General features: G+C 48.8%; 1 protein-coding gene and 3 long non-coding RNA genes across 4 annotated transcripts in view; 3 read left to right on the top strand and 1 right to left on the bottom strand.

Annotated features, from left to right (window-relative positions):
- The window catches only part of LOC106994150 (uncharacterized), a 29634-nt gene extending 5521 nt beyond the window's left edge, over window positions 1–24113 (top strand). Inside the window, exon 3 of the long non-coding RNA XR_013407427.1 lies at window positions 23841–24113. This is a non-coding gene — a long non-coding RNA (uncharacterized LOC106994150). The remainder of the gene's footprint in view (window positions 1–23840) is intronic.
- The window catches only part of CBX2 (chromobox 2), a 192913-nt gene that overhangs the window by 15010 nt on the left and 153489 nt on the right, over window positions 1–24414 (bottom strand). The gene's annotated exons all lie outside the window — the stretch shown is intronic.
- On the top strand, window positions 4057–17106 carry LOC144336040 (uncharacterized). The gene is made up of 3 exons (XR_013407435.1): window positions 4057–4190; window positions 13691–13731; window positions 16663–17106. It is a non-coding gene; the product is annotated as an uncharacterized LOC144336040 (long non-coding RNA).
- On the top strand, window positions 8589–12234 carry LOC144336035 (uncharacterized). The gene is made up of 3 exons (XR_013407429.1): window positions 8589–9001; window positions 9136–10334; window positions 12070–12234. It is a non-coding gene; the product is annotated as an uncharacterized LOC144336035 (long non-coding RNA).

Below are 24414 nucleotides of genomic sequence, written 5' to 3'. Positions count from 1 at the left end.
CTCTGCAGGCAGCAAACGCTGTCTCCTCCTGGGGTCGCTTCCAGAGAGGTGTGCCTGTCCTAGCAAGGGGCCTCAGGACATTTCTCATAGCTGCCCTCCTGCTTGCTCTTTCTATCACAGGCACAGTGGCACGCCACCGCAAGCTGCTCTGGGCCGGGCCTTTTGTTTTTTTTTTTTTTTTGAGACGGGGTTTTCGCTCTTGTTGCCCAGGCTGGAGTGCAATGGCGCAATCTCGGCTAATCGCAACCTCTGCCTCCCGGGTTCAAGCGATTCTCCTGCCTCAACCTCCCAAGTAGCTCGGATTACAGGAGTGCGCCACCACATCTGGTTAATTTTGTATTTTTAGTAGAGATGGGGTTTCTCTATGTTGGTCAGGTTGGCCTCGAACTCCCGACCTCAGGCCTCCCAAAGTGCTGGGATTATAGGTGTGAGCCACCACGCCCAGCCGTGCTGGGTCTTTTTTCTTAGCAGTATGGCCGGAAGGTCACCCTCCATCCAATGGAGAGCCTCGCCGCCTTTGCTAAACCTCTCTGTGGTATTCTGGGGTGGGGTGCTCCTTAGTTTATAGATTATTTACCAGACCATGGCTGATAGATGGTGAGTTGTTTCCAGTGTTTAGCTTCTGCTGCTGTGAGTAGCATTTATTTAAAAAAAAAAAAAAAAAGTTTCTCTATAGAAACGCTGTATTGCCCAGGCTAGAGCGCAGTGGCACGATCTTCGCTCACTGCAACCTCCATCTCCCAGGTTCAAGTGATTCTCCTGCCTCAGCCTCCCAAACACCTGGGATTACAGGCACACGCCACCACGCCTGGCTAATTTTTATATTTTTTTAGTAAAGACGGGGGTCTTGCCATGTTGGCCAGGCTGGTCTTGAACTCCTGAGTTCAGGTGATTCACCCGCCTTGGTCTCTCAAAGTGCTGAGATTACAGACAGGCGTGAGTCACTGCACCAAGCCATGATGTTTATTATTTTTTTGGAGACAGGGTCTTGCTCTGTCACCCAGGTTGGAGTGCAGTGGTGTGATCATAGCTCACCACAGCCTTGACCTCCTGGGCTCATGTGATCCTCTTGCCTCAGTCTCTGAGGTAACTGGCGTTACTAGATGTGTGCCACAAGACCTGGCTAATATTTTTATTTTTGTAGAAATTGGGGGTCTCACTATATTGCCCAGGCTGGTCTTGAACTCCTGGGCTCAAGAGATCCTCCTGCCTTCACCTCCCAGAGGGCTGGGGTTGCAGGTGTGAGCCACTGCGCATCAACATGATGTTAATTTAACTCACAAGGCACAGAAGTGTTTTTGGCAGCCTCAGCTCCTGTGGCCTGGCTTGTCCTCGCTGGACTCTGTGTGTTTGGAAAGAATGGACTCCTGATGCTGGCAGGGATGGCCACTGTCTTTCGAGGCGTGTTTATAGGATATTCCTCCTTGAGGCTGAAACCTTGTACTTTCCATGTCACTGCTACATCAGTAGGAAAGGCTGCCATCAACCTCACATTCCTATTCCTTCTTTCTCTCTCTCTCTCTCCCCCCCTCTTCTTTCTTTTTTGACGGACTCTTGCTCTGTTGCCTAGGCTGGAGTGCCGTGGTGCTAACTCAGTTCACTGCAACCTCTGCCCCCTGGGTTCAAGCGATTCTCCTTCCTCAGCCTCCTGAGTAGCTGGGATTACAAGCGTACGCCACCACGCCCAGCTAACTTTTATATTTTTACTAGCAGAGTTTCACCACGTTGGCCAGGCTGGTCTCGAACTCCTGACCTCAAGTGATCTGCCTGCCTCGGCCTCCCAAAGTACAGGGATTACAGGCATGAGCCACTGTGCCTGGCCTCACATTAATATTTCTTTGGGTTCAGTACAAGTTGAATCCTGCAGTCACTGCCTTTAGAGGCTCCTGTCCTGTGCGAATGCTGCTCATGGGGGCATGTGCACCCCAGGATGGTGAATCTCAGCCCTCTGAAGCAGGGGAAGTAAGACAAAGTAGTGAGATGGCATCCAGAGAGGAATGGGCGAGGGGAATTCAGGATTGAGGCATGGTCATGAATCCTCACTCTGCTCCTGCCAGCTCTGTGAGAGGCGGTGGCACAGGACATTTGCAGGATGCCCTGGAGGAGCAGGGTGGGCAGGAACCGGACCAGCAACGATGACAGAGCACAGCGTCTCCAGGCGCAGGGAAGCAAAGGGAATGACAAAAGCACAAGCAGAGGCCCCAGCCCAACCTAGAGGACAGGGTGCTCCAGAGAAATAGGCAATAGATAGAAATATCAGCATTCAAAGAGATTTATTGCAAGGCACTGGCTGATGTGATGGTGGGGTCTGGTGAGGCGAGTCCCAAACTGCAGGGCAAGCCTTCCTCAGAGGCAGCCGGGACGACTCGACAGGAGCTGGCGCTGCAGTCCACAGGCGGAGTTTCTTGTCCTCAATGAAATGATCAGGCCCACCCAGATTATTCGGGGTAACCTCCTTCACCTCAAGTCACAGCAGCGACTGGATTTGCGCTTGCCTGAGTACCTGGGGGCTGTGGCCTAGCCGGGGGAACACCTCAGCCTGACGGATCATCCCTGGGCTCAGCCCCTCAGTGCTCCTGCTGGTCATGCCGGGGTCACTCACGTGGCTTCAGCTTGGGTGGGGCTGGATGGCCTGGGATGGCCTTTCTTGCGTGGCTGCTGCTTGGTGCTGGCTGTTGGCGGGGCTGTCTGTCTGCAGCAGGCCAGCGTGGATCCTTTTTCCAGGGGCTCCAGTGGAAGCTGAGGTCCCGTGTTTCCTGATGCCCCCGGGGCCACAGCAAGTTGCATGGAAGCCACGTGAGGTAAACTCCAACCTGTTGACCAGAGGGGTAGCAAATGAGTGACCATACAGGATCTGGAAGAATTTGTGGCCACTTTGGGGGTCATTTGTACCCTCTCCAGAGGGTAAGATCAGAAAACAGTTTAGCAACCACTGAGCCCAGCACTGCTTGGATTGTGTTAAATGAGTGGAAGAGTCTTAATTTCCTAGACTTGCAGGATGGGGCACTGGCTAGTCCCATTGTGTATTTGCTCCGGCTGCCCCCAACAAAGTTCCATGGCCTGGGAGGCCTGTAGGGGCTCCCAGAAGTTAATTTTCTCACAATTCTGGAGACTGGAAGTTTTAGATCAAGAGGTGGGCAGGGTTGGTTTCTTTTCTCCTTGGCTGTAGATGGTGTCTTCTCCCTGCATCCTCATAGGGTCGTCCCTCTGTGCACATCTGTGTCCTCATCTGCTCTTCTTTTTTTTGAGACAGAGTCTTGCTCGGTCGCCTGGGCTGGAGTGCAGTGGTGCGATCTTGGCTTACTGCTAACTCCACCTCCCGGGTTCAAGTGATTCTTCTGCCGCAGCCTCCCGAGCAGCTGGGATTACAGGCATGCGCCACCACGCCCAGCTAATTTTTGTATTTTTTGTAGAGAGGGGGGTTTCGCTATATTGGTCAGGCTGGTCTCGATCTCCTGATCTCAGGTGATCCACCCGCCTTGGCCTCCCAAAGTGCTGGGATTACAAGCATGAGCCACCACGTCCGGCCCTCACCTCCTCTTCTCATAAGGAAACCAGTCCTGTTGGGTTAGGGCCACAATAATAACCTTATTTTAACTTAATTACCTCGTTAAAGTTCCTTTCTCCAAATGCAGTCACCTTCTGAGCTGCTGGGAGTCAGGGCCTCAGCATGTGGATTTGGAGGGGGACGTGGTCTATCCTATAGCACCTGATCTGTCCCCACCTCCTCCCTGCTTTGTGCTGTGCTATCCTCATCACTTCATGACTCACATTTGTTGGTGCCCAGCGTGTGCCAGGCCCTGTGCTGAGTCTGTGTGTATGACTTCATGGAACCATTCTTCTTTCCCTGTAGCCACAAGAGGATCCTTCATTCACCTCTGAGGACCATCACCAGGCAAACCGGCCCTTAGAGTATTAATAGGGTTTGGCTGTGTCCCCACCCAAATCTCATCTTGAATTGTAGCTCCCATGATCTCCACGAGCCGTGGGAGGGATCTGGTGGGAGGTCATTGAATCCCGGGGGTGGGGTTTCCCCCCCATTCCTGTGATCGTAAGTCTCACGGGATCTGATGTTTTTATAAAGGGGAGTTCCCCTCCACACGCGCTCTGCCTGCTGCCGTGTAAGACGTGACTCGGATCCTCCTTCGCCTTCCAACGTGATTGTGAGGCCTCCCCAGCTATGTGGAACTGTGAGTTCATTAAACCTCTTTCCTTTATAAATTACCCTGTCTCAGGCATGTCTTCATAGCAGTATGAAAATGGACTGATACAAATATCCACATGGTCAGTTTCTGCTTCAGCATGAGAAGATACCACTCTATGTCTGACTGAACACCAGATCCTGGTGGTTAGGGCCCAGGCCATATGAAAAATATTTATCAGAAAACAACTCCAACCCCAAAGAGTTAAATGTGTGAGTTACATGTAGGGATAATACAACTCTATGGTAGGACTGAAAAACTGGAAACAGTGTAAACCTTGAAAGAGAACAGGCACATTAGGAGCGCTGGTGGAGTCAGCTGGGGTAAACCTAGGCGGTAGGGGGCTGGACCACACTGCTGTTAAGGACAGGTGGGTCTGCGTGTGTCCATAGGGAAAGGTCTCCAAGGTACATATTGTTTAAAAAGCTAAGTGTGGAACAGTATTGTATTAGCTTGCTAGGGCTGCTGTAACAAACGACCACAAACTAGGTGGCTTCAAACAGCAGAAATTGACTAGGTACGGTGGCTCAAGCCTGTAATCCCAGCACTTTGGGAGGCCAAGACGGGCGGATCACGAGGTCAGGAGATCGAGACCATCCTGGCTAACATGGTGAAACCCCGTCTCTACTAAAAAATACAAAAAACTAGCCGGGCGAGGTGGCGGGCGCCTGTAGTCCCAGCTACTCGGGAGGCTGAGGCAGGAGAATGGCGTAAACCCGGGAGGCAGAACTTGCAGTGAGCTGAGATCCAGCCACTGCACTCCAGCCTGGGTGGCAGAACGAGACTGTGTGTCAAAAAAAAAAAAAAAAAAAAAAAAACAGCAGAAATCTATTCTCTCAAAGTCATAGAGGCCAGAGGTTTGAAAGCAAGGTGTGAGCAGGGCCCCTCTCCCTCTGAAGACCCCAGGGAGGCTCCTTCCTTGTCTCTTTTAGCTTCTGCAGGGCGTCGCCTGTCACCTGCAGGCCTTGGTGCTGCTGGGTACAGCATAATTCCAGTCTCTGCCTGCTTGTTCACATGGCCTCCTGTGTGTCTCCACGTTCCCTCTCCTTTTTCTTATCTAGACCCCAGTCATTGGATTTAGGGCCCACCCCAAATGCAGGACGATTTCATCTAAAACCTTTAAGTTAATTACAGCTGCAAAGATCCTATATCCAAATAAGGTCCCATTCAGAAGAACCAGTACTGGGACATGGACATCTCTTTTTTGGGAGGAATGCTATACAAATAGATAAGATGTGATTTCTGTTGTGCAAACAAAAGAGATTTGTATGCTGTTAGATGTATGTAAATTTTCAGAGAGGAGACCCAAGACACCAACAATAGTGATTACTTTTGGAGGCAATGGAGAGAGTCCTGATGTATGGATTTGTGAACTATTCACAAATTTTTATCTTGCACGTGTATAACTTCATATAAAGTACTGCTTCCTGAGTTATCTAGCTTTTGAGGTCATGGATTACTTTGAGCTTCTTTACATTTTAATGTATTTTTAAAAAATGCTAATACATTTTACGAAGATTTTTACAATAAAAGTATTCAGGCCCTGATCTTCTCTGAATATATCCTGATTACTTCATTGCTGAGATAAATTACAGAAGACTCAAACATAGAAGACCCTGTTTATGGACTGGAAGATCAGTTACTTTTTTTTTTCAGACAGAGTCCTCCTCTGTCGCCCAGGCTGGAGTGCAGTGGTATGATCTTGGCTCACTGCAGCCTCTGCCTTCCAGGTTCAAGTGATTCTCCTGACTCAGCCTCCTGAGTAGCTGGGATTACAGGTGCACACCACCACGCCCGGCTAATTTTTATATTTGTAGTAGAGACGGGGTTTCACCATGTTGGTCAGGCTGGTCTCGAACTCCTGACCTCATGATCTGCCCATCTTGGCCTCCCAAAGTGCTGGGATTACAGGCGTGAACCAGTGCGCCTGGCCAGATCAATTACTTTTAAGATATCAGTTCCCCCCAAATTAATCTAAAGATTGAACACAATCCTAATCAAAATCTCAGCATCTAAAAAGAAATAAAGAAATGGATAAGTGAATTATAAAATATACAGGGAAATGCAAAGAACCTGAAATTATCTAAACAGCCTCAAAAAAGAACTGGGTTGGAGGACTCACATGACCTTATTTCAAGACTTAAGTATAAAGTTACATAGTCAGTGCGCTGTGACTTGGCGAAGAATAGACAAATACTATTCATGGAACAGAAAAAAAATCCAGAAATGGGCCCACAGGTATACATGGTTATTCTGTTTCTGACAAAAGAAAATCATCAGGGACAGAAACCTCTTTTCAACACGTGATGTTGGACAACTTGGTTACCCATACACATAAAAATGAAAGACCCGTGGCCCCTAATTCACATGGCACGTGGCAATTAATTTGAGCTGGCTCAGACATTAACACAAAAGTGAAGGTAATAAAGTTTCTAAAAGTAAATATGGGTGAAGCGGGAAAATTGCTTGAAGCCAGGGGTTTGAAACCAGCCTGGACAATAAAAAGTTTTTTTTTTAAAGTTAGCTGGTTGTGGGCCAGGCGCGGTGGCTCACACCTGTAATCCCAGCACTTTGGGAGGCTGAGGCAGGCGAATCACTTGAGGTCAGGAGTTCTAGACCAGCCTGGCCAATATGGTGAAACCCTGTCTCTACCAAAAATATAAAAAATTAGCTGGATATGGTGGTGCATGCCTGAAATCCCAGCCACTCAGGAGGCTGAGGCAGGAGAATCACTTGAACCCGGAAGTGAAAGTTGCAGTGAGCCGAGATCATGCCACTGCACTCCAGCCTGGGTGACAGAACGAGACTCTGTCTCAAAAAAAAAAAAAAAAAAAAAAAGTTAGCTGGCTGAGGTGGTGCAACCAGCTATAGTAGTAGCTGCTGCTACTTGGTAGGCTGAGGCAGGAGGATGCTTGAGCCCAGGAGTCCAGAAGTTTGAGGCTGCAGCGAGCCATGATTGCGCTACTTACTGCATTCTAGCCTGGATGACAGAGCAAGACCCTGTCCCTAAAATATAAAAATAAAATGAAATAAAATAAAAGGCCAGGCACCATGGCTCATACCTGTAATCCCAGCACTTTAGGAGGATGAGGTAGACAGATCACTTGAGGCCAGGAGTTTGAGACCAGCCTGGCCAACATGGGGAAAGGCCATCTCTACTAAAAGTACAAAAATTAGCAGGGCGTGGTGGTGCATGCCTGTAATTCCAGCTACTTGAGGGGCTGAGGCTCAAGAATTGCTCAGACCCAGGAGGCGGAGGTTGCAGTGAGCCAAGAATGTGCTGCTGCACTCCAGCCTGGGCAATAGAGCAAGGCTGTCTCAATAAATAAACAAATAAATAAATAAATAAGAAGTAAATACAAAAGAATACCTGCAACTTTTAGGCTGACAAAGGTCTCTTGGTTTCTAAAACCGAGAGTTATTTTCAAAAAATTGACAAATTAGACTTTGTCAGATTTTAAAACTTGTACTCATCAAATGATACCATTAAGAACATGAGCCAGAAAGCCTCAGACTGGGAGAAAATACTTGTAATACGAAGAACTTGTATGTAGAATATACAAAGGACTCTTACAAATTAAGAAAAAAAAAGGACAGAGAATGCCTTTTTTTTTTCTTTTTCTTTTCCTTTTCTTTTTAATGGGCAAAAGACTTCAAGTAGTTCACCAAAGATGATATCTGTTTTTATTTTTAATTTATTTTTTACTTTTTGAGACAGAGTCTCGCTTTGTTGCCCAGGCTAGAGTGCAATGGTGCGATCTCAGCTCACTGCAACCTCTGCCTTGTGAGTTCAAGCGATTCTCCTGCCTCAGCCTACCTAGTATTTGGGATTACAGGTGCCCACTACCACACGCCCAGCTAATTTTTTTTCTTTTTTTTTTTTTTGGAGACAGAGTCTCGCTCTGTCGCCCAGGCTGGAGTGCAGTGGCGTGATCTCGGCTCACTGCAACCTCTGCCTCCCGGGTTTATGCCATTCTTCTGCCTCAGCCTCCCGAGTAGCTGGGATTACAGGCACCTGCCACCACGCCTGGCTAATTTTTTGTATTTTTAGTAGAGACAGGGTTTCACTGTGTTAGCTAGGATGCTCTCGATCTTCTGACCTCATGATCTGCCCACCTCAGCCTCCCAAAGTGCTGGGATTACAGGCTTGAGCCACTGCGCCCGGCTAATTTTTGTGTTTTATTAGAGACGGGGTTTCACCATATTGGCCAGGCTGGTCACCAACTCCTGACCTTGTGATCCATCCGCCTTGGCCTCCCAAAGTGCTGAGATTACAGGTGAGAGCTACCATGCCCGGCCTTAATTTTTTAAAAAAGATCATTAAACTGGGGAAAGAATACTGTGGCATCTTAATAAAAGTTATGGCCCCTCGGGATTTTCTTTTTTCTTTTCTTTTCTTTCTTTTTTTTTTTTTTTTTTTGAGACGGAGTCTCACGCTGTTGCCCAGGCTGGAGTGCAGTGGCGCGATCTCGGCTCACTGCAAGCTCCGCCTCCCGGGTTCCCGCCATTCTCCTGCCTCAGCCTCCTGAGTAGCTGGGACTACAGGCGCCCGCCACCGCGCCTGGCTAATTTTTTGTATTTTTAGTAGAGACGGGGTTTCACTGTCGTCTCGATCTCCTGACCTTGTGATCCGCCTGCCTCGGCCTCCCAAAGTGCTGGGATTACAGGCTTGAGCCATCGCGCCCGGCCTCTTTTCTTTCTTTCTTTTTTTTTTTTTTGAGACAGAGTCTCACTCTCACCCAGTCTGGAGTGCAGTGATTCAATCTTGGCTCACTGCAACCTCCGCCTCTTGGATTCAAGTGATTCTCCTGCCTCAGCCTCCCAAGTAGCTGGGATTAAAGGCACATGGCACTGTGCCTTGTGAAGTTTTCTATTTTTAGTAGAGACGGTTTTGCTACATTGGCCAGGCTGATCTTGAACTCCGGACCTCAAGTGATCAGCCCACCTCAGCCTCCCAAAGTGCTGAGATTACAGGCGTGAGCCACTGTGCCCGGCTGGCCCCTCCGGATTTTCTGTTCATGAAACTTAATCCAGGAAAGGTAGCATTAAAACGCAGCAAGTAATACCTGTTAGAAATAGAACAATTGAGAAAAGCAGGTTTGTAGCATGAGACTTTATCACGTGTCTGAGAAGTCACAGACCAAGCAGGCAGGACCAAGGAAGGCCTCCCAGGACCAGAGCCTTGCCCTTGGGAAGCTTGTCCTGATGGGATGTTGGTCTCCAGAACAGGATGGATTATTTTATGTGTATGGGGGTGGGCATCAGTCATGGGAGCTCAGGCTGCTCCTAGGCTGGGAACGGCCATGGCTCACACAGGGGGAGTGACAGCCCTACGTGGGGTTTTTGTGGGGGGGCCCTGCACAGTCTCTTACTTCCTTTGAGCTTGCTAAGTTAGAGCAGTGTCTGTCGCCTGGCTGGCTGGGATAAGCCCATCTGTCATAAGAGACCCTGAAACCAGCACCTGGAGAGAAAGAGAGTAAGGAGGAGACAGTGCAATAGAGAGAACCCTGGGACAGAATCTAAATAGTTGGATCCATGAGGGACCTTCCCCGTTAGGAGACCCCCCATGGAAGCTCAGCTAGCATGAGTTGGGTTTCTGCTGCTTCCAACAACCTGAGACCACATTTCCTGGCCAGCTTCCCACAAACCATTTGTAAAACTTGTTTATATTCTAGGCCACAAAGAATACCAATTTCCAAAAGTGAACGCATACAGGTCCTGACTCTGATTATAATGCATTGAAACAGGAGACTCGCATAAAAAAGAAAGGGGCAGGGAGAATCAAGAAACAATCTAAACAGACACATCACAAAAGGAGACATACGATATCCAAAATGCACCTCAAAAGGTGCTCAACAATACTGCTCATTAGGGAAATGGAAATGTAGATTAAAACACATCCACAAGAAGAGATGAAATTGAAAAGACTGACAATACCAAATGCTGGTGAGAATGGGGGACGCCGGAGCTCTCATACTCTGCTGGTGGGAGTGCAAAAATGGTTTAGCCATTTCGGGAGGTTGGCAGTTACCAGATGGCCAGAAATCTCCCTTGGTGTTCACTAAGAGAAGTGGAAAGATGTTCATGCAAAGACTTGCACACGAAGCTCATTGCAGCTTCAGTCATACCATAGCTAAAACATGGATGCAGTTGGCTGGGTGTGGTGCTCTCGCCTGTGGTCCCAGCACTTTGGGAGGCTGAGGCGGACAGATCACGGGGTCGAGAGATTGAGACCATCCTGGCCAACATGGTGAAACCCCATCTCTACTAAAAATAAAAAAATTAGCTGGGCGTGGTGGTGGGCGCCTGTAGTCCCAGCTACTCGGGAGGCTGAGGCAGGAGAATTGCTTGAACCCAGGAGGCAGAGGTTGCAGTGAGCCAAGATCAAGCTACTGCACTCCAGCCTGGCAACAGAGCGAGACTCTGTCTCAGAAAACAAAACAAAACAAAAACAAAAACAAAAAACCATAGACACAGTCCAAATGTCCATCGTCTGGGAAACAGAGAAACAGGCTGTGGCACATTCATATCTGGACTACCACTCCACAGCAAAAAGGAAGTGATCAACATGGATCAATTGCAAAGTAGTGTTCAGAGTGGAAGACGTCAGACACAAAGGACCACTGCGATGTTCTTCCATTTCCATGAAGTTTCGGGCAGGAGCTCCCAAGACTGCATGGGGGGATGTAGACCTAGAATCTGCCTTCACCATTCTGGGGATTATCTGCTGCTCTCCCGGGATATCCATAAACAGAATACCTCTTTGCTATGAAAAACACTGTAGGCTAGGTGCAGTGGCTCATGCCTGTAATCCCAGCACTCTGGCAGGCTGAAGTGGGAACATCACTACAGGCCAGGAGTTCAAGACCAGCTTAGGTAACATAGCAAGACCCTATTTCTACAAAAAAGTAAAAAAATTAACCAGGCACATGGCGCACACCTGTAGTCCCAGCTACTTAGGAGGCTGAGGTGAGAGGATTGCTAGAGTCTGGGAGTTTGAGGCTGTTGTGAGCGATGGTCCTGCTACTGTACTCTAACCTGGGTGACTGAGCAAGACCCTGTCTCTTTTTTTTTGTTTTGTTTTTTAAGACAGAGTATCGCGCGATCTCGGCTCACTGTAAGCTCCGCCTCCTGGGTTCATGCCAGTCTCCTGCCTCAGCCTCCCGAGTAGCTTGGACTACAGGTGTCCACCACCACGCCCGACTAATTTTTTTGTATTTTTGGTAGAGATGGGGTTTCACTGTGGTAGCCAGGATGGTCTCGATCTCCTGACCTCGTGATTCACCTACCTTGGCCTCCTAAAGTGCTGGGATTACCAGACATGAGCCATTGCACCCAGCTGACCCTGTCTCTTAACAAAAAAAAGAAAAAAAGTAAAACATTCCATAGATAATACGTGAAAATTTAGATAGAATAAAGATCACCCAGAAAGAAGCAGTATTAATATTTTATATAATTGTTCTTTTTGCTTTTTTACATAGGTGATATGTGAATACCATCTTTATAATTTCTTCCATCGGCATCAGCACAGTAGGAGCATTTCCCCATAAAAATACACTTCCTTGTAAACATAATTTTTCCTGCTGGTACAATTGTCATTGGATACTCATCATGATTGAGCATTTATGTGCCAGGGACTGGGACAGCCACTTTACAAAGATGATGTCATTTAATCTTTGCCTTCCATTAGTAAGCAGGTACAATTATTATTATTATTATTTGAGATGGAGTTTTGCTCTTGTTGCCCAGGTTGGAGTGCAATGGCCTGATCTCAGCTCACCACAATCTCAACTTCCTGGGTTCAAGCAATTCTCCTGCCTCAGCCTCCCAAGTAGCTGGGATTACAGGCATGTGCCACTATGCCCAGCTAATTTTTAAAAATATTTTTAGTAGAGACAGGGTTTCTCCGTGTTGGTCAGGGTGGTCTCGAACTCCTGACCTCAGGTGATCTGCACGCCTTGGCCTCCCAAAGTGTTGGGATTACAGGCGTCAGCCACTGTGCCTGGCCGCAGGTACAATTATTAAAAAATAATTTTAGAAATGAAGTTCTTTTGTTTTTGAGACAGAGTTTGGCTCTGTCACCCAGGCTGTTACCCAAGAGTGCAGTAGCGCAATCTTGGCTCACTGCAGCCTCTTTCCCCCAAGGCTTAAGCAATCCTCCCACCTCAGCCTTCCTAGTAGCTGGGACTACAGTCGTGTGCCACCATGCCCAGCTAATTTTTTGTATTATTATTATTTTTTTAATAGAGACAGGGTTTCTCCATGTTTCCCGGGCTGGTCTCAAACTCCTGGGCTCAAGCGGTCCTCCTGCGTTGGCCTCCCAGAGTGTTGGGATCCTGGGCAGGAGCCCCTGCGCCTGGCCTAGCAATAAAGTCTTAAAGAGATTAAATCACCTGCTGTATTAGTTTCCTGTTGCTGCTGGAACAAATGAACATAAAGTTAGTGACTTAAAACAAGACAAGGCCGGGCTCGGTGGCTCACGCCTGTGATCCCAGTACTTTGGGAGGCTGAGGCGGGCGGATCACGAGGTCAGGAGTTCAAGACCAACCTGACCAACATGGTGAAACTCTGTCTCCACTAAAAATACAAAAATTAGCCGGGCATGGTGGTGCGCACCTGTAGTCCCAGCTACTCAGGAAGCTGAGGCAGGAGAATCGCTTGAACCTGGGAGGCAGAGGTTACAGTGAGCCGAGATCTCGCCCCTGCACTCCAGCCTGGAGGACAGAGCAAGACTCCATCTCAAAAAAAAAGCAAGACAAATGTATTCTCTGACACTTTTAGAGGTCAGAAGTCTGACCCAGGTCTCACGAGGATGAAGCTGAGATGCTGACCAAATTGGTTCTTTCTGGAGGCTCCAGAGGGAATCCGTTTCCCTGCCTTTTCTAGTTCTTTAAGGAATTCCACATTGCTTCGCTCGTGGCAGCCACTTCTTTCACCCTCAGAGCCAGCAATCATGTTCTGTTGATCTCTCCTCTGACTCTGATGCTCCTGCCTCCCTCGGATAAGGCCTCTGTGGCTCCATGCGGCCCAGTGTTGTAGGTGCCACCTTGCTTTCCTCAGAGGCTGGCTACTGCCATCACCAGCAGCAGTGGGTGTCGGTGGCGCAGTATTCATTGGGGAATTCTACTGCACATTTTTGCCTTAGAGAGGGAACAAGAAAAAAGTGATTCCAGCCCACAGTGAGACTGAGTGCCGGGGGTGGGCGCTCAGGCTTAGGGTTGAGGGGGAGCTGTGCTGCCCTCTGGTGCGATCTGGCCCATAGATATCCTTGGTTCCACTTGCACTGTCTGTTTGGAATATAATTCACGAACATAAAACTCACCATTGTACAGTGTAAAATTCAATGGTTTTTAGTATCTTCATAAGCTTGTGCAACCATCATCACAATCCATTTTAGAACATTGCCATCATCCCCCAAAGAAAATCCCATACTTTCTCTCCCTTCCCCCTGTTCCTGGCAACCCTCAGTCTGCTTTCTGTCTCGGCAGATTCACCTGTTCTGGACATTTCATATAAATGGAATCTCAAGGTATGTGGCCTTTTAAAAATTTTTTGTTTTTATTTTTATTTTGTGTAGAGTTGAGGTCTCCCTATGTTGCCCATGCTGGTCTCGAATTCCTGAGCTCAAGAGATTTTCCCACCTTGGCCTCCTAAAGTGCTGGGATTCTGGGCCCTGAGCTACTGTGGCCAGTCAGTATGTGGCCTTTGGTGACTGGCTTTTTGCACTGAGCACGATGTTTTCCAGGTGCACATATGCAGTGGCCTACATCGGTACTTCACCTTTTTTATGGCTGAATAAAAAATTCACCCACCTCAGCCTCCCAAAGTTTGGGATTACAGACGTGAGCCACCGCGCCTGTATTGCATGTGGACATGTTGCGTGTATCCATTCATCTTCCAGTGGACAACTGAGCTTCTTTCCACTTTTGAGCTCTTATGAATAATGCTGCTAGGAGCATTTGTGTGTGAGTTTTTGTTGGTGTATACCCAGGAGTGGGATTGCTGGTGCCTATGGGAATTCTGTGCTTAACTTTTTAGGAACTCCCAAACCGTCTCCACCATTTTCTCTTGTCACCAGCAATGCACGAGGGGCCCAGTTTCTCCCCATCCTTGACAATGTTTGTGATTTTCTGCTTTTTCGATTCTAGCCACCCTAGTGGGTGTGAAGCAGTATCTCATGGTGATTTTGATTTGCATTTCCCTAATCTTCACATGTGCTTTCTCGTTGAAACTGAAATGTAAGAAATGGGATATTTTACCTAAAAGTTCAGATTTCTGTCATCTCTTGAAAAACGTGAATGTTCAGACTGATCTCCCCGCATGGGCACTGGCCTGCTTCCTTGTTTTCCTGCTTCTGTCTCTCATTCTAAATGCTGGCGCCCACCTGGCCCTGGCCTCCCAGCGGGTCCCCACGTTCAATGGGATGGGGTTGGCCAGGCACTGCCTGCTGTTGCCAACTCGGTCCCTTTGGGAGCTGTGCACTGCCGTCTGCGCCAATGGTTTCTCTCTTATGGGTCCCTGGGGGTGGGGACGTGAGTCCAAGAGGGACTGCGAGTCTCGTCTGCGAAAACCTGCCCAGAGCCAGGGCTTTTCTGCTGGGCATCCTCGAAGCCTCTGGGGAGAGGCCAGGCCAGCGGCTGGCAGCAAGCAATGGAAATGGGGTGAACAAGCGCTTGGGGGCCGGGACGAAGCCAGAGCCTCCAGAGGCTGGCACTCTGGATTTAGATTCAGAATTTGCCATTGAGTTGGGAGGGGTTGGAGTAGAAAATTCCACATGGGAAGACCATCAGAACAAAGACAACTCTGGAGGGAGTGGAACCTGGCAGGGACCTGTGCTTGGCTGGCAGCTGTGTGACAATGTTATTACATTGTTATGGTATCAAAGGACTTGTTGCCTTGTAGACATACATTAAGATTTTTTTTTTTTTTTTTTTTTTTTGCGACAGAGTCTTGCTCTGTCACCCAGAATGGAGTGCAGTGGCGTGATCTCAGCTCACTGCAACCTCCGCCTCCCAGGTTCAGGCGATTCTCCTGCCTCAGCCTCCCAAGTAACTGGGATTACAGGCGTGTGCCACCACGCCTGGCTAATTTTTGTATTTTTAGTAGAGATGGGGTTTCACTGTGTTCCCCAGGCTGGTCTTGAATTCCTGAGCTTAGGCAATCCGCTCACCTCGGCCTCCCAAAGTGGCAGGATTACAGGTGTAAGCCACTGTGCCCAGCCAATATATTTTTTTAAGAGGTGGAGTCTCGCTCTGTTGCCCAGGTTGCAGTGCAGTGGCTATCATAGTTCATTGCAACCTCAAAGTCTTGGGCTCAAGCGATCTTCCTGCCTCAGCTTCCCTAGTAGCTGAGACTACAGGCTTTTTTGTCTGTTTTTGTTTTGTTTTGTTTTTCAGACAGAGTCTCTCTCTGTCACCCAGGCTGGAGTGCAGTGGTGCAATCTCAGTGTACTGCAACCTCTGCCTACAGGGTTCAAGCGATTGATTCTCCTGCCTCAGCCTCCTGAGTAGGGATTACAGGCACATACCACCACGCTTGGCAAACTTTTGTGTTTTTTTATTTTATTTTATTTTTTTTTAGTAGAGACAGAGTTTCACCATATTGGCCAGGCTGGTCTTGAACTCCTGACCTCAAGTAATCTGCTTGCCTTGGCCTCCCAAAGTGCTGGGATTATAGGCGTGAGCCACCATGCCTGGCCTATAGGCTAATTATTATTATTTTTGGTAGAGACAGGGTGTCACTATGTTGCCCAGGCCTGTCTTGAACCCCCTAGCCTGGAGCCATCCTCCCATCTGGGCCTCCCAAGTGGTTGGGATTACAGGCGTGAGCCACTGCGCCTGGCCGATGAGCACGTAATTTTTCTACAACACTGTCACCCCTCTCCTGTCCTGTCTGTCCTCTGGTGTCCGGGTTTCTGTAGAGCTTGGGGGCTCTGTCTGGGTTGGCCATGGATGTTTGGAGAGTGAGAATGGAGAGAGGTGCTCTCGGCCTTCTCAGCCGCCTCGGGTGGGGACATGCCTGCCCACATCTCGGCTTCCCCTTTTTTGAAAAGAGGAGATGCTCCTGGCCTGGCCCTCCAAGGGTTACATCGACGGGCTGGCCTCCAGCTGAAAGATGCGACTGGGTAACAAAGTGCCAGGTGGTCCTCACCTTTCTGGTGCTTGTTCTCAAGTCCTTCCTTCCTTCCTTCCTTCCTTCCTTCCTTCCTTCCTTCCTTCCTTCCTTCCTTCCTTCCTTCCTGCCTTCTTTCCTTCCCTCCATCCCTTCCTCCCTCTTTCTTTCTTTCTTTCTTTCTCAGAGTTTTGCTGTGTTGCCCAGGCTTTGCAGTGGTGCAGTCATACCTCACTGCAACCTCCACCTCCCGGGTTCAAGCAATTCTTTGACCTCAGCCTCCTGTGTAGCTGGAACTACAGGCGTGCACCACCACATCTAATTGTTTCTTTTCTTTTTCATTTTTGAGGAGATGGGCTTCACTTTGTTGCCCAGGCTGGTCTCCAACTCTTGGCCTCCAGCGATCCTCCCGCCTCGGCCTCCCAAAGTGCTGGGATGACAGGCATGAGCCCTCATACCTGCCTTAACATTTTGATGGTTGAAACCAAATTGCCGTTCCAGAAGCTTCTGCCCGTGCCGAGGCACATTGACATGAGGTGAGAGTCCTGTTGTTTCCATTTCTTATCATCAGTAGCTTTTATCAAGCTTTAAAGATGACACAAGATGAAAACTACAACTCCGTATGATTTATCTTCTTTCATTATGATTGAGGCTAACATCTTGGCCATTTGTATACTTCATTTGAGAGTTGTCTGAATGTATTATCCAAATCATTTGTCCATTGTATTAGGTTACTCATCTTTTTCTGTTATATTTGTAAACACTCGTTGCATATTAAAGACGCTAAGACCATGTATTTGGAAGGCATGAGAAGGAAATAATTTTTTTGCTTTTTGAGACAGAGTCTCACTCTGTTGCCCAGGCTGGAGTGAAGTGGCATGATCATGACTCAGTTTAAGCGATCTTCCCACTTGTAGTTTGAGTCTCTGGGACTACAGATGTGCGCCACCACACCTGGCTAATTTTTGTATTTTTTGTAGAGACGGAGTCTTGCTATGTTGCCTAGGCTGATCTGAAACTCTTGGGCTCAAACAATTCACCTGCCTTGGCCTCCCAAAGTGTTGGAATTGCAAGTGTGAGCCACTGCGCCCGGCTGGAAATCATTTTTTTTTTTTTTTTTTTTTTTTTTGAGACGGAGTCTCACGCTGTTGCCCAGGCTGGAGTGCAGTGGCGCGATCTCGGCTCACTGCAAGCTCCGCCTCCTCGGTTCACTCCATTCTCCTGCCTCAGCCTCCTGAGTAGCTAGGACTACAGGCGCCCACCACCGCGCCCGGCTAATTTTTTGTATTTTTAGTAGAGACAGGGTTTCACCGTGGTCTCGATCTCCTGACCTTGTGATCCGCCCGCCTCGGCCTCCCAAAGTGCTGGGATTACAGGCTTGAGCCACCGCGCCCGGCCCTTTTTTTTTTTTTGAGATGGAGTCTCCCCGCTGTCACCCAGGCTGGAGTGCAGTGACTTGATCTTGACTCATTGCAACGTCTGCCTCCTGGGCTCAAGTGTTCCTCCTACCTCAGCCTCTCCAGTACCTGAGACTGCAGGTGGGCGCCACCATACCTGGCTGATTTTTATATATTTTTTAGTAGAGACAGGGTTTCACTATGTTGGCTAGGCTAGTCTCAAACTCCTGACCTCAAGTCATCTGCCTGCCTCAGCCTCCCAAAGTGCTGGGATTACAGGCATGAGCCACCTTGCCCAGCCTGGAAATCATTTTATACCTACAGCAGAACATCGATGATTCTACTGTCCATGTGAAAATTCAACTATCAACCAAGCTTTTCTTTTGCTCCTATATCTCAATCATGCAATAACCAACTTAGATGTTCAAATTTAGTTTTAGTAAATGCTTTAGAAAAAAGTAAACCTGGAGTGGGAAGGCACCATCATTTCTCTACCTTGTGCCTGTGACCTCCTTCACTATTTACCAGCCCTCTTTAGGCCCTCAATTCCTGCCTGAGCTCCATGAAGTCCACAGTGACTTGAGTTGGTGTGAGTGGAAACCTCTGCCTCCACAGTGCAATGTCACTGACTACTGGAAATTAGGCGAATGCATTAGTGCACAGCAGAGGTGGCGCGGGGAGTGGTCAACGTATGTCAGAGTCTCCCCTGGCGAATGGTGGTGAGCTGAGATGAGGTTGTGTCTGCATTTGGGAGGTGGGGGAGGGCTTGGCCGATGAGGAGGTGTGGGGGTGGCGTGGTATGGGCGCTTGGTTGAGGAGAAGGAATAGGCAAGGGGGAGGTGGATTGGGAGGATCCACCCAGCTACTGGAGCAGGGTGCATTTGCTGACTCTGCTAATGTTGGTTCCTACCCATGTTTGTTGGCTCCAAAGTTTATTTGATGACAATATCGGGGCCGCCAAGAACTAAAGAGAAAGGTAGTTGGTGATGGGGCTCCCAGGATAGGGCCTGGGGGACGATTGGGAACAGCTTCTATCCTTTCCTTCTCCAGTGTGTTTGATGTCCTTATTCTAGGCTAGGCTGGCCTGATCTTGGGCGTCAGTTGCAGCTTTTTGAGCACTTTTTGTTTGGGGCTGAGGCTCTCGAGAGCATTTTCTTTGGGCACTTTGGCTGTCCTTTCTCCTGCATGGAGAGGCTTCCCCCATTTGCTTCCAGCTGGCTTTGCAATCGAAACTCAATGACACTGAAGCCCTTCCCCACAGCCATGCTGCGGCTGCTCCGTTGCCTTTCCACATCCGTGCAATTAAGCCTTTGGCTTTGTTTGTGCCTCAACGTCCTCTTTCTCATTCCACTGTGAAATGTTATAAGATACTCCGAGGGAAGTATTTTCACTTCAAGATCACCACAGGTGGCAACCTGAACCTCTGGGCTCCTTGGTGTGGCTGAGCAGATGGGACGAAGTACTCTGGGCACACCCAGCCTGCTCACCCCTTGGCGAACCTGGTGAAACCCGCATCTCTACTAAAAATACAAAAATTAGCTGGGTGTGGTGGCGGGCACCTGTAATCTCAGCTACTCAGGAGGCTGAGGCGGGAGAATCACTTGAACCTGGTAGATGGAGGTTGCAGTGAGCTGAGATGGTGTCACTGCACTCCAGCCTGGGCGACAAGGGCAAAACTCCATCTCAAAAAACAAAAAACACACAAACAAAACAAAACAAACAAAAAAAAACAGGGTGTTCAGGCCACCCTGGGCTGGTTGACACAGGATAGGTGGCTTCCTCACCAGCCTCTCATTCCTGCCACAGATCCCAGCACTCCCTGGGGTCACTCAGCACTGAGACCAGAGGTTGACCACTGTTTGTTACTGTGTTTATGCTGTTGCTTTTCTTATAGTTAAGAAGAAAGCAAAATATTTCCACTGCCTGTGTCTCTATCAAAAGTGAGAAATAAAAACCGATGGAGGGTCTCTGAGTTTCAGGGAAAGGGCTTTCCTGCGTACTGAGCATGCACACAGGAAGGCGTGGGCCAAAATCACTGGTGTCCTGGCCGGGCGCGGTGGCTCACGCCTGTCATCCCAGCACTTTGGGAGGCCGAGATGGGTGAATCACCTGAGGTCAGGAGTTCGAGACCAGCCTGGCCAACATGGTGAAACCCCTATCTCTACTAAAAATACAAAAATTAGTCAGGTGTGGTGGCGGGCACCTGTAATACCAGATACTCAGGAGGCTGAGGCAGAAGAATCGCTTGAACCCAGGAGGCAGAGGTTGCAGTGAACCGAGATAGCAACATTGCACTCTAGCCTGTGCCCCAAGCATGAAACTCTGTCTCAAAAAAACAAAAATAAAAACACAAAACAAAATCAGTGGCGTCCACAGCGGCTGGGAGAGGTGAGGACGGGTCCTCTGCGGAGCCTGCGGAGAGAGCATGGTCTCTCTGGATTGGACTTCTGGCCTCCACACCTGCGAGGGAACACACCTGGGTTGCTCAACGGCCCCAGTCCGTGGTGCTTTCTCAAAGCAGCTGCAGGAAACCAATCCAGTGGGTCGCCTGATCATCAATGTGGATGAGAGGGAAGCAAGGACCCGTCGCCTTGGCACACCGTTGACACTTACTGTGGTTTGAATGTGTCTCTCCAAAATTCAAGTTGAAACTTAGTCCTCAATGCAACAGTACCGGGAGGTGAGGAGGCTGTAATGGCTCTGCCCTCTGGGGTGGGATTAGAGCCTTATATATTATATTATTTTATTTTGAGATGAGATTTTTTTTTTTTTTTTTTGAGACAGAGTCTCGCTCTGTCGCCCAGGCTGGAGTGCAGTGGCGCGATCTCGGCTCACTGCAAGCTCCGCCTCCCGGGTTCACGCCATTCTCCTGCCTCAGCCTCCCGAGTAGCTGGGACTACAGGCGCCCACAACCGCGCCCGGCTAATTTTTTGTATTTTTAGTAGAGACGGGGTTTCACCGTGGTCTCGATCTCCTGACCTTGTGATCCGCCCGCCTCGGCCTCCCAAAGTGCTGGGATTACAGGCGTGAGCCACCGCGCCTGGCCGAGATGAGATTTTTAATTAATTTTTTTGAGACAGAGTCTCACTCTGTCACCCAGGCTGGAGGGCAGTCGCGCGATCTCAGCTCACTGCAACCTCCACCTGCCATGTTCAAGCAATTTTCCTGCCTCAGCTTCTCAAGTAGCCGGGATTACAGGTGCCTGCCACCACACCCAGCTAATTTTTTTGTACTTTTAGTAGAGACGGAGGTTTCACCATGTTGGCTAGACTGGTCTCGAACTCCTGACCTCAAGTGATCCACCCACCTTGGCCTCCCAAAGTGCTGGGAGGTGTGAGCCACCACACATGGCCTTGAGATGGGATTTTGCTGTGTTTCCCAGGCTGGAGTTAAATGGCTCACTGCAACCTCCGCCTCCTGGGTTCAAGTGATCCTCCCTCCTCAGCCTCCCAAGTAGCTGGGACCACAGGTGTGCGCCACCATACCTGGCTAATTTTTAAATTTTTTTGTAGAGACAGGGTTTAGCCATGTTGCCCAGGCTAGTGTTGAATGCCTGCGTTCAAGCGATCTGTCTGCCTCAGCGTCCCAAAGTGTTGGGATTACAGGCGTGAACCCCTGCGCCTGGCAGGATTAGAGTCTTATTATAAAAGGACTTCTCTTCCTCCATGTGAGGACACAGCATTTTTCCCCTCTGGAGGGTGCGGCAACGAGGTGCCATGTGGGAAGCGGAGATTCTTGATCTTGGACTTCCCAGCTTCCGAACTTCGAGAAATAAATCTCTATGACTTGTAAATCTCACAGTCTGCAGTGTTTTGTGATAGCAGCAGGAACAGATGAAGACAACACAAAATACAGAACGCTTTTCTCTTGTGTTCACCATTGCCTTTGGGTCACTGTAGCAGGATGGGGCCCCACTCAGCCGACGGAATAGCAGAGATCCTCGTCCGCCCTACAGTGCAGACACCACGTGGAGCTCCTCACCTGAACACAGAGGAAACTGGGCACAGAGGGAGTGAATGATTTGCCCCAGGTCTCGTGTACGATCAATGGCAAAGCTGGATGTGAAAACCAACAACGAAAAAGAGTCAGCCCTGGGTGACGATGATTAATGGGTCTCATTCTGGGTGGGTGGTGGCAGGGCCCCAGCCTCAAGTATTGTCTTCAAAAACAATCATCAGATCCAAACAGCATCTGATTGTTGTTGGAACTTTTGGTTCTTTTCCTGTACTTACTGGCCATTTGAATTTCTTTGCAGAATTGGCTCTCTCAGTTTCATGTGAGAGGAGCAAACCTCTTTTGAAAATGATATAAATGGAAAACATTAATTCTTTTTTTATTCATTATTATTTTTTGAGACAGGCTGCAGTGCAGTGGTGCCATCATAGCTCACAGCAGCCTTGAACTCCCAGGCACGCCTGGCTAATTAAAAAAAATTTTTTTTTGTAGAGATGCGGTTTCTCTACATTGTCTAGGCTGGTCTCGAACTCCTGGACTCAAGTGATGCTCCCTGCTTGGCCTCCCAAAGTGCTGTGATTACAGGTGTGAGCCACTGCACTCAGCCAAAACCATTTCCATTAATTTTTTTTTTTTGAGACAAAGTCTCCCTCTGTCACCCAGGCTGGAGTGCAGTGGCACGATCTCGCCTCACTGCAACCTCCACCTTCTAGGTTCAAATGTTTCTCGTGCCTCAGCTTCCTGAGTAACTGGAATTGCAGCCATCTGCCACCATGCTTGGCTACATTTTTTGTATTTTTAGTAGAGATGGGGTTATGCCCTGTTGGTCAGGTTGGTCTCAAATTCCTGGACTCAAGCAATCCTCCCCCCTCAGCCTCCCAAAGTTCTAGGATTATAGGTGTGAGCCACTTCACCCAGCCAAAACCATTCATTCTTTAATAAAGTTGTAAGAACAACCATGTTAAGAACCGAATGAACAAGAGGCAACCTTGTGACAGCTGCAGCATTTTGGGGGTGGGCTCTCCTGTGGGCAGGTGCAGCTTGAAAGACATGACCCATCCTGGACGGACACACCCAGGGCTAAACAGTTACAAATTTCAGGGAGCTGCCCCTAAGCCGTGCGTGTAGCTAACATTTTCTTTTTTCTTTTCTTTTTTTTTTTTTTTAAGACGGACTCTCGCTCTGTCGCCCAGGCTGGAGTGCAGTGGCGCAATCTTGCCTCATTGCAACCTCTGCCTCCCGGGTTCAAGCGATTCTCCTGCCTCAGCCTCCCCAGGAGCTGGGACTACAGGTGCCTGCCACCACGCCCGGCTAATTTTTGTATTTTTAGTAGAGACAGGGTTTCGCTGTATTGGCCAGGCTGGTCTCAAACTCCTGAACTCAGATGATCCACCCACCTCGGCCTCCCAAAATGTTGGGATTACAGGCATGAGCCACCACACCCAGCCTGGTAACATTTTCATTTACGACACTGGACTCACAGAGGGGTTTCTCTGCAGGTTGGTTTGTTGAAAAGGTTAGTTCTTGCCTTTTGCTCTCCAGAACGTGTTTCTCCCGAGAGCTGGTGATTAAAAAACCCACTTCCCTGATTCATTCCAGACATTGGAAATACATTCAACCTGTGTGTTTTATTACAAGGGACAGCTGGGGAGGTGCTTGTTAAGGTGTGCTCTGCTTCCGACACCAAAAGCAATCTGATGACGTTTGAATCGGGTGACGGAGAAAGAGTCAATTTCTATGTCGGGTCACCAGCGTCGATTCACAAAGTTTGCTTGACGGCCCACAGCTGGGGCCAAGAAACCTGAAGGGGAAGTTTGCCGGGGCTCTCTGCGGTGCCCTTGGCCACTTTGCCTGTGCTTCTCCGACCAAGGAGTCCGGACTCCTGCTGGCCTCTGCTGGGAGCTGATGGATGTCAGGTGAGGACATGCCAGGTCCCCCTGCGGCTCGCTTCACCCAGCCCTTCCCTCTGAGTCTCCCAACAGAAGCTTTTATTAACCACCCCGAGGATGGGACCGCTGTGTGGAAGCCACTGAGCAAACCCTGTCTGAAACATGGCCATTATCTGCCTTCTGCTTTTTTTTTTTTTTAAGATGTGGCCGCAGAATCTGTTTTCTTTTAGTTGTGGTAAGACACACATAACAGGGCCGGACACAGTGGCTCATGCCTGTAATCCCAGCACTTTGGGAGGCCAAGACTGGTGGATCACCTGAGGTCAGGAGTTTGAGACCAGACTAGCCCACATGGTGAAACCCCGTCTCTATTAAAAATACAAATATTAGCTGGGCGTGGTGATGTGAGCCTGTAATCCCAGCTACTCGAGAGGCTGAGGCAGGAGAATCATTTCAACCCGGGAGGTGAAGGTTGCAGTGAGCTGAGACTATCCCATTGCACTGCAGCCTGGGTGAGAGAGCGAGGCTCTGTCTCAAAAAAAAAAAAAAAAAAAAAAAATGCACATAACATTTACTATTTCAGCCATTTAACAGTGGCAGTTAGTACATTTACAATGTTATGCAACCATCACCACTAACTAGCTCCAAAGCGTCTTTATTATACCAAAGAGAAATCCATTAGGCAGGCACTTCCCACCCTCCTCCCTCAGCCCCTGGCAACCTCCCATCTCCTTTTTGTCTATGGAGCTACCTATTCTGGATATTTCCTATGAGTGTAATCGTGTAATATGTGGTCTTTTATGTCTGAATTCTTTCACTGAGCATAATGTTTTTCATGGTCCATTCATATTAGAGTATGTA

Source organism: Macaca mulatta, chromosome 16 (assembly GCF_049350105.2).
Source record: "Macaca mulatta isolate MMU2019108-1 chromosome 16, T2T-MMU8v2.0, whole genome shotgun sequence".
Taxonomy (NCBI): Eukaryota; Metazoa; Chordata; class Mammalia; order Primates; family Cercopithecidae; genus Macaca; species Macaca mulatta.
This window is presented reverse-complemented; position numbering and strand designations above follow the sequence as displayed.